The 9,767-nt window shown below is 46.5% G+C and overlaps 1 protein-coding gene and 1 long non-coding RNA gene across 2 annotated transcripts in view; one reads left to right on the forward strand and one right to left on the reverse strand.

Annotated features, from left to right (window-relative positions):
- KL (klotho) overlaps positions 1–9,767 on the reverse strand; it is an 85,838-nt gene that overhangs the window by 66,577 nt on the left and 9,494 nt on the right. The window lies entirely within an intron of this gene.
- Positions 1,112–9,767, forward strand: part of LOC102380906 — a 10,690-nt gene continuing 2,034 nt past the window's right edge. Inside the window, exon 1 of the long non-coding RNA XR_324135.2 lies at positions 1,112–3,819. This is a non-coding gene — a long non-coding RNA (uncharacterized LOC102380906). The remainder of the gene's footprint in view (positions 3,820–9,767) is intronic.

Genomic DNA, 9,767 nt, shown 5'->3' on the forward strand with positions numbered 1-9,767 from the left:
TTTCCTGCTTATGCAGGGGGTCGGACTCGATGATCTATTGAGGTCCCTTCCAACCCTAACATCTATGAATCTATGAATCTAGCCCCTGCCGCACTCCCTCCCTCACCATGAGGGCCTCAATCTGGGCTTACTTCTGGGCTATACCATCAGGCTGTGTTCCTGTAGGGTTACCATATTTCTGGTTTCAAAAAAAGAAGACTCCTATTGCGCCGGGGAGGGGGGAGAGGTAATGATTATGACAACAGCAGTAATATGCCCATATCCTGCCCCTGTCCCTCACTCCTGACCCACAATCTGCCAGGGAATATGGGGGTTCCCCCCTCCCCAGGTTCCAGACCCCCCTGCAACCCCCCCCCTTTCCTGGGCTCCAGAACACACAACTTACAGTTTCCACAGCTGTACCCTGATGTTTCCCAAAACAAGATGTTACACTCCTATGACAATTTGTCTCTCTTCTAGGCTCTTCACTGTTCCTGGAGAGGCGGAGGAAGAACCAAGTTTCTCCCTCACTTTCCAATCACAAGTTCTTTGCCACTGCCTGAACAGATGTCCAGTAATATACCTTGTCTCTTTCTGTGCCACCTGCTGCCCTCTGTTCTCCCGTGCACACAGGATTCCAGAGAATCTGTCTCTGATCTCTCTGAAGCTGCACCACCTGGATAACACTCTGCCTTGCCATAACCTGTACTTGTAACCTACATCTTGCAGACTCCACAGAAAACACACAAAACTGCTTTTGTAACCATCCACAAAAGACTGTAACCCTTCCCAAGGACCCTAGTGTCAAAAGACCCTGTCCCTATTCATTAACACAGCCTTTCCAAAAGAGAGATTACTTTCTCTGCTTTCTAGCTTCTTATTGCAAATACAACAGGAGGTTCTTTCTTAATCCCAAGCGGACCACAGTATGTAACAATGTCCACTACTCTGCCTGACCTAGGCAGTCTCCTGATCAGCAGTAACAAACCACCTCTCCTGCACAAAATTTACAACCCTAGTCACAATTACCATACAACTCTACCTTACTACAAGTCTTAGCTAACCCCTCTAGAAAGGGTCACTCTGTACCAATAAATTCCCTGATCAGTCAGGTTACTGCCCTTGTGTCCTGGTGGAGTGGCCAACTGTTGGACTGAATTTGGACCCAGCACCTGTACCTTTGTTTCGGGTGGGCACAACCCTCTGACCGACCACAACACCTGCCAGTTGATAATAGGCGAGCTTATTGATACAGAGTGATAACAAAAAGCAACAATACAAACAATCAAACAATTCTATATCTACCAATTCTATGGCTGTCATCAGAGTCAAGGTACATCTGGCTGGGATGCAATCTTTACTTATGAGGCTCTCTCTTAGGTGTCATCAGTCTGGAGGTGGGATTCCAAGGCCCACAGCCCCCCTCCAGTGGGGTACATGAAATGGGCTGCTGGTATGCCCTCTGTCCATGGTGGCCTTGGGGACCCTCCCCAGGGAATGGGGACAGGGACCCTCAAGTCTTTGCTTTTGTCTTTTGCATAACAGCCATCTACAAAGCTTCAACAGACAGCTGACACTAAGGATTTTTCAACTGCTTAACCTGTTTCTCTAGATGTTAATTAATAAATTCCTTTACTTCCTACAACCTTCTATTCAGATACCACCTCTGTTTCCACGTGTTAAAGTCCACTTGCCTTAAGTCACACAATATATCTTAAAATCTGTGGTCACCAACTGCACAACACCTAAATTTCCCCTTCTAACCCTCAGGGACAGCTACAGCCAAGGATTAGTGGTAGGAGTGGAGATCCTAAACTCCCTCCCTAGTTTCTCGGCAAATCTACAGCCAAGAGACATCCATAAACTTGTTTATAACTCGTTCCTTCTTTCTCCTAACAAAACATCTCTGAAACTCCTATTCGGCGAGAATCTAACTTCTCCTGTAGGCTCTGGGAATTCTACAACCCTAAGGGTGCACACCAGAGGAACAATAAACACAGAGCTTCCTCTATATCCCCCTTCTGCATTCTCCACCACTTAAATCTTATGCAAATTGCCAATTGCTCAAATCACGAATGAGGAATAGACATGATGCTGAGTTTACTGATTAAGCACTTAACACACACATATTCATACCCCAATTTCTGTTCTGCACTGGTATACATTACCAGCCTTATCAGTAATTGGATCAACTTAGTGGCCAGCCAAGTTGATCACAAGTAGGAGCCGGGCTCCTGCCGGTCCCTCTTGTCAGATGAACCGATGCTCCAGGATGACATGCAGAACAAGACCCAAAATCAATACATCTCGCCCCATCTTTTAGAGCCTTGGCCCTTTTATAGCCCTCCTCCACCCAGTCCTCTGGGCTTTTGCTGTGTTATCACAGTGTTCTTTCTTGAAGGCTGATTGTCACAGTTCTCTCACTGTTCTGGGGCAGATTATTCTTTTTTGTTCTTTTAGCTGTCTGCATTCTTCAGCCAGTCGCCAGCTGATGTTTTCCTTTTCCACAGACACTCTCACCTATTCTCTCACACATACAGCATACAAAGGTCAAACACTTATGTCAAGTTACAGAGCAATACAAAATGGAGTTTCTTAAGGCAATGCAAAACTCAAGAAAATCCGAGAGAGAGAGATCCTGATCCTGATCCTGATCCGCAACCCCGGAGGATTCCGGGATCGCAATCCGCCCCAACAGGATGGCAACAAACTAAGCTGGGTCTACCATTCAATACAGAGGGAGCACTAGAAGCAGCTCCCAGTCCAGGACCAGAGGAGGCGCAGAGAACATGCCCCGCTAATGAATCAATTAGCAGAGAAGGCTCAGTTCATACACAGTAGCCTAAAATATCCGGGATATTCGGGATCCCTTATCAGCTATGTCAATGTTCCCTTGCTAATGAGGTAATTAGCGAGGCAAGTGCAACTCTGTAACCTCCTGCTAAGGGATAAAACTTGCACTACATGAGCTCATCACCTGGGTGGTATGTGGTGTTTTCTCACTCCAAAACTAACACTGAACTTATCTTCTTTTTGATCCAAGTCATGGCAGAAGAATTTAGAGGGAGACCAAGCTAGACCCATCTCCCCCTCTCACACTTACAAAGTATCTGCATAATTTTGAGTTTCTGCATATAATTTTGAGTTTTTAACCATGTGATTAAAAACATGATTAATTGTGACTATTTTTTTTTAATCGCACAACTAGTTGCAGTTAAATCTTTTAATCATTTGACAGCCCTAAGACCCACTACCCAATCTTTGAGTCTTCTCCTCTGGGGCAGAGAGCAGCTTACACTTGTACAGATTAAGTGGTCCTGCTAACTTCACCCCTCAATTAGCTAAACCAGCCCCACCCAGAGCAAGCCCTGTTGTTCAGTTTAACAGGGAGCCTCAGGCTCCTTTTACTTTAAAGAGAGAAATGGCAGAGATAGGAACATAGAGAGCTGGCAGAAATGGCACAGAGATAGGAACCTAGACAGCTGAGCAGGGCTAGCCACAAGAAGGAAGGCAGCAAATAAACACTGCTGTCTAGGTAGGGTGATGCCCTTTAGAGGCCTGCAGGGAGCTGGCTGCAAGGGAAATAGGCCAGTAGGGCAGAACCTAGTTTGTGCAGCAGGGAAGCTTCTCCAGCAGCAGCCATAAGCTGCCATAGCAACCAGCCTTCAGGCCCTAATGAGAAATCCAAGCTCAGCTGGAGCACTGCCTGATAGGAAGGGGCAGGACATAGGCAGCATATAAATCAGATCACGCTGGTTGGCTCAGCATATTGCAGAGTAAAAAACTCCTGGCTGTAGGGAGAAGCTTTGTTGATTTCTGGAATTCCCCCTAAGGATGCAAGTAAGGCAGAATATAACCCAGGGTAGGGGAAGTTATGGTTGCTCTGGTAGTAAGCCTCTGATAGTGTTTGGGACTAGGTGCAGGTTTAGTCTGTATTATAGCCAGGGTGCTTATTTCTTTGTTACAGTTCATACCAGTAGTTTGTGTTTGGGACTATTAAGGGTGAGAAGTGCTCCCAGCAGTGCCCAGAGCAGGGCAGAGATGGGGCTAGAGAGCCCAGTGCCAAAAGAAGGGGCTGAAACATGGTTAGGGGGCCCACAGGGAGCCAAAGACTGGGGTGGGGGCCCAGACGGAGCCAAAACAGACTCACTTCCCAGAGCAGGGCAGAGACATAGCCAGGGATCCCAGATGGAGCCAAAGCAGGATTGGTGCGGAGCAGGGATGGAGTCAGGATCAGGGGGCCCAGTCTGAACCAAAATAAGCTCAGTGCCCAAAGCAGGACAGAGACAGGACCAGGGGCCCAGGGCTTAAGTAACTGAGATATGAGCAGGTGCCCAGAAGCCAGGTCCAGCATAGTGAGCCTGGGCTAGAAGGCACAGCTAAAGAAAAGGGGCAAAACTTGAGAAGATCAGGGCCCAACAAAGGAGGAATTATACCATAGCATCTGCAAGGCATGCACATGGCTGTAGGGTAGGCTGGAAACCATGAATAGCCCTTAAGGCTACAAGTATCCTGGGGACATGGAAGGGTCAGGAAGGCTCACTTAGCCTGAGAGGGGCAGAACTGAGACCAGTGGGATCCAGGAGGGACCTGCTGATGGCCAGAAGAACTGAGGCTTGCTCTAGGACCCTTAGGCAGCCTCTCTTTCAATCAATCAAATACATCAAGGTGTAGCAGGTAAGTGGGAAGGGAAGGAAACCCTAGAGCTGGAGCTAGGTTAGGTTAAGTGGCCACCAGGGGGTATCACAGCTGTCCTTGAAACCTGAACTTTGTTAAGGTCAGTCACTTCCAGAGGATGGAAGAAAAGGTGAAAATAGGGGGAAGGGGATGCATGTGTACGCATGCACACACCACTCGAGCATGAATCGGCCACCCTAATCCATTAATATAGAGAAGCCTCATTCAAGTCAGTCCCATACCTGAGCTGCTTATCCCAGAGCTACTGCTTAGCTTACTGCCCTTTCTTCCTACAGGGGTTGCCTCTTAATAAGGTGACTTACTAGTGACTATTCTATTAATACAATCCAGGATGCTGCTGTCTGTCTTTTTACAACAAAAGTATACCATTGGCCCATATTCAGCTTGCATTCCCTTGTAGCTCCCATGTCCTTTTCTGCAGTCTTGCAACCTAAGCAGCCTGCATGCATGCATGAAACTGTTCTGTCCTAAGTGCAGTGCTCTTCACTTGTCTGTCTTGAATATTATTAAATTAATTTCAAACATTTTCTCCAGTCCCTTAAGGTCATTCTGAATCCTAATCCTACCCTCCGGGGAGTCTGCAACACCACCCACCTTGGTGTCCTCTGCAAACCTGCTTAGCATGCAGTCCATCCCATCCTCCAAATTGTTAATGAAGACACTAAACAGTGCTAGATCAAGGGCAGTCCCCTGGGGAACTCCACTTGATGCCTCCTCTTATTGATGGCTGCTCTTTGAACACAATAATGTATCCACCTAATAGTAGTTTATCAAAGATGTATATTGAGTTATCTTTGCACAATCTGTCCTTGGTAAATTCATTTAACAGTTTATCACACTTTTATGTGCATGTCTAACTTATACATTTTAAAGGAAAACAGCCTTGCATACAGTTGATATCAAACTAAAAGGAACTTAGTTGCTCAGATCACTGCCTCCCCTTTTTAAATATCTTTTTGTCAGTCTTCAGTCAGATGGTACCTTGACAGATTAATAAATGTACTTGCTACTGAATCTACCATTTCACATGGCACTGTTCTCAGAATTCTGAAATAAAGATTGTCCTCTACTCTCCTTAGCATAAGCACACTAATAGCCAAGTCCAATAAACAACTTGAGCAACTTGAGTCCTTAAAAGTTTGGGACTATGGCTTTTTCTCTTTGGCTGTAGGGGAGAGAACTAGGAGCAAGGGCTGCAAACTACAGCAGAGAAAGTTCGTTTGAGATCAGAAAGAACTTTGACCATACAGGTAGTGAAGTATTGGAACAAGCTACCTAAAGGAGGTGGTAGAATCTTTCCTGCTTTCCTATGATCCTAAATTAAGCATTGCAGTGTGTACATTTTAGGCACCAAGGTACCAAAGTGGTATCCAAAATCTAGTATTAAGTGCCTTAGCTCCCTATGAAGATCATGTGAAGAGGTGCACACCTCAAAAGGGCAATCGTATAATCCATGGGTGTCTTCACATGTGCTTCAGGGCTGGGGGTGGAACAGGAGGCACTTTAATTAGAGTGACTCCAAGAGCTGCTCTAATTAAAGTGCCCCCAGTGTCTCATGTTCCTGCACTTCAAAATAGCAGCAGGGTCACTTTAACTAAAGCTCATTTGACAAGCTTTAGTTAAAGCACTCTGGCCACCATTTCGAAGCATGGGGATGATGATACAGAGACATGGAGGTTGCTGGAGCACACTAATTAGCATGCTCCAGCAATCTCACTTAATTGAGTCTCCTCTGATGCCCTGTAGTTACAGCACATCAGAGCAGCATCCCTGCATGTCTACAGGCATCCTGTACGTTCAGCAGAAAATTGCCTAGAGCTAGCCAATAGAAAATGATAAGGTGCATCTGAACTCCTGCCCTTCTCTGAAGCTTAACTGCCTGAATGAGAGCTTCAAGAAGAACACCTCCATTCACTCAGGATCCGGAGCCCAGAACCACATTTGAAGGTAGGTGCCAAAAAGAATTTTTCTTAAATCCAAGTTTGAAAACCCAACTCGAGGAGACAGGCTACTGTCACCTGGCTCTTTCTCCTAGCTGGTTCCCCCAGCTACTGGGCTACAGAGTCATGTGCCATCTGATGAAGTTCAAAGTTGAGAAATGTAAAGTGCTCCATCTCAGGACAAGCAACCTGCAACACACCTACAGGCTTGGTGGCACCGAACTGACCAACACTATGAATTAAGGGGATCTAGGGGTAATAATAGACCACAGTATGAATTTAAGCCGACAGTGCAATGCTGCAGCCAGTAGGGCAAATAATACTCTGGCATGCATCAATCGATCCATCGCCAGCAAAACCAAGGAGGTGATTTTACCGCTCTATTCAGTGCAGGTGAAACCGCAGCTGGAATACTGCGACCAGTTCTAGGCATCACACTTTAACAAGGACATGGACAAGCTTGATAGAGTTCAAAGAGCCACCCGTATGATCAGTCTTACATGGCAAGCCACATGAGGAAAGGCTGAGGGACCTGGGACTCTTCAGCCTGAGGAAAAGAAGGCTCAGAGGGGACCTGGTAGCAGCTTACCACTACACTAAGAGTACATCAAGGGCTCAGTGAGCAACTGTTCACCACAGCACCCAAGGGAAAAACCAGAAGTAATGGCCACAAACTCCTGGAAGATCAATTTGAGCTCAACATTAGGAAAAACTTCTTCACAGTTAGGGTGTACAGTTGGGCTGTGCGAAGCTTCGATTGCTGATTCGATTCAGCGGAGATTTGACCTGATTCGGTGGCTGAATCTCCAAATCCAAATTGCATCAGGAGACCCTTCAACCTCTCCACATCGAATTGGAACCCTCTGAATTGATTCAGAGCAGAAAGATGCAACGATTTGGACATAGACACAGCTTTAAATGTTTTTTCTATGTACCTCAAGGTACCAGGTGGCTCACGAATGCTAAAATGGTGAGACGGATGGAGCATCCCACAGGAGCACGGGGGGGGGGGTCCCCAGCACGCTTGGCAGCAGATCCGGAAGTGGACCAGAAACACTTCCAGGCCACTTCCGTGTTTGCCAGGAAGCATGTTGGGGGGCCCTCCACAACCCTCCTGACTTGGTGACTGGTGACTCCTTGGGTCTGGGGGGGCACCTGGGGACCCCCACAGCTGATTGCTGAGCCAGAGGGGGCCCACCTGTGTGCTCGGCAGCAGACCCAGAAGTACTTCTGGTCCACTTCCAGGTTCACTGCCGAGTACGCAGGGGGGGCCCCCGCACTCCTGTGGGATGCTCAACCTGCCCCATCATCACAGCATTCATGAGCCACACCCGGTACCTCGAGGTATGTAGAAAAAAAACATTTAAAGCTGTGTCTATGGCCAAATCGCTGATTCTCCAAATCAGTATCAACTCTTCAGTCAGATTCAGCCGAATCAAATCAGGGACAGTGATCCAAATCAACAAGTTGAATCACTGTCCCCGATTCAGGACGAATCAGAATCAAATACTGCCCATTTTGCACACCCCTAGTGTCCAGACTGTGGAATAAGCTCCCTCCAAAGGTGTTGCAATTGCCTACCCTGGAAATCTTCAAAAGGAGACTAGACAGTCACCTTGCTGAGGTCTCCTGGCCCCAAGTTATCTTTTCTGCTTACTGCAGGGGGCTGGACCCAATGATCTTCCGAGATTCCTTCCGGCCTTACAATCTATCAATCTTGCTTGCTCTGTTCCAAGTCTTTGATCCTGTTTTTGCTGCACAATAGGCCCGTTCAACAGGCAGGATGGGAGTGCCCCAGATTAACCTATAGGCTGGTGGGACATCTGCGTTTGAATCCACTCATGCTGAGGAAGACACAGAGCCAAGGATTTCCATGGCAACCAGATTCTTTGGACTCCTCCTGCCTTCCTCCAGCTTCTACTTTCTGCCGCCACTTCTGGGGGTAGGGCAGTGTAGTAGGAGTGGGGCAGAGTGGGAGGGTGCCTGATCTGCATGCAGTGCAGAAGGGCACCACACTAGATGTGTTGCATACAACAATGGCAGGAACCAGGCTGCCTGCACTTTTCTATGACTAGCTCTTCTTTAAAGTCCCCTCTACCTTAGCAAAATCAAGACTAAAACAACAACATCTCATTTGGTTTACTAAGTACTTGGTGAAGAAGTTGTTCAACTAATATATCCAGGAATATCTGGTCCTACCTATTAGTAATACTATTTGCTCCCCAATTTATATCTGGGAAGGTAAGGCTCCCATAACGACAATTCCCAGTAACATCTGTCTACTAACATTACAGATACCTTTACCATCTTCAAATCTAAACCCAGGGGTGTACGGCAGACTCCCAGCGCTATCCCAATAGAACCCCTAAAGTTACTTTCCTGAAAGTGAATTTGACCCAATCAAATTGTTTTATCCAAGCAACTTCTTCATGCTTCTTTACCCATTATCACATTATTAACATCAAATGCTTCCTTGCTGCCTCTACATCTATTTTCCCCTTCCCTGAACAATGTTTCTCTCAATTCCTCTGTTCCTGTATGTATATTAATCTATCAAGTTACCATTTTCTTACTATTTGGTTTTATATTCTCCATCTGTAATTCAAGTTGCTTCATTTTGCTGCACACTGGAGTATTGATTTATCAGGCAAGTTTGCTGAACTTAATTTCCTAGCATGACTTGCTTAACTGCATAACACAATACCATCCCAATTTGTTGCCTGTTGCTTTCATTATAACAAATGCTGGTTATATGCATAATAGTAGACTGCATTAATTCCTTAAAGGCAACCCACTTTTCAGTCTCATAGTCTATTTTGTACCCACAGTACAATTATATTAACTGCATACAAATGATGGAGGGGAAATAGCTGTCAAAGGGTGACCATCTGTCCTGGTTTAGCTGGGACAGTCCCAAATTTCAGAGGTCAGACAGTTGAGAATTATAATGGGGATCCTGGAAATGTAGGATGTGGGGCATAGTCTGGCCAGAAGTTTGAACAGCACGAAATGCCTTGCAAACAGGTAGGCGGGCAGGCACTTCTGCCTACCCAGCATGCCACCCTGCCCCTGCTGACTTGAGATCACGGGGGAGAACGTGGGGGGTGCAGTATCTTGGGTGTCCCAGATGAATGTCCCAGATTTCCCTAC

Source organism: Alligator sinensis, unplaced genomic scaffold, assembly GCF_000455745.1.
Source record: "Alligator sinensis unplaced genomic scaffold, ASM45574v1 scaffold406_1, whole genome shotgun sequence".
Taxonomy (NCBI): domain Eukaryota; kingdom Metazoa; phylum Chordata; order Crocodylia; family Alligatoridae; genus Alligator; species Alligator sinensis.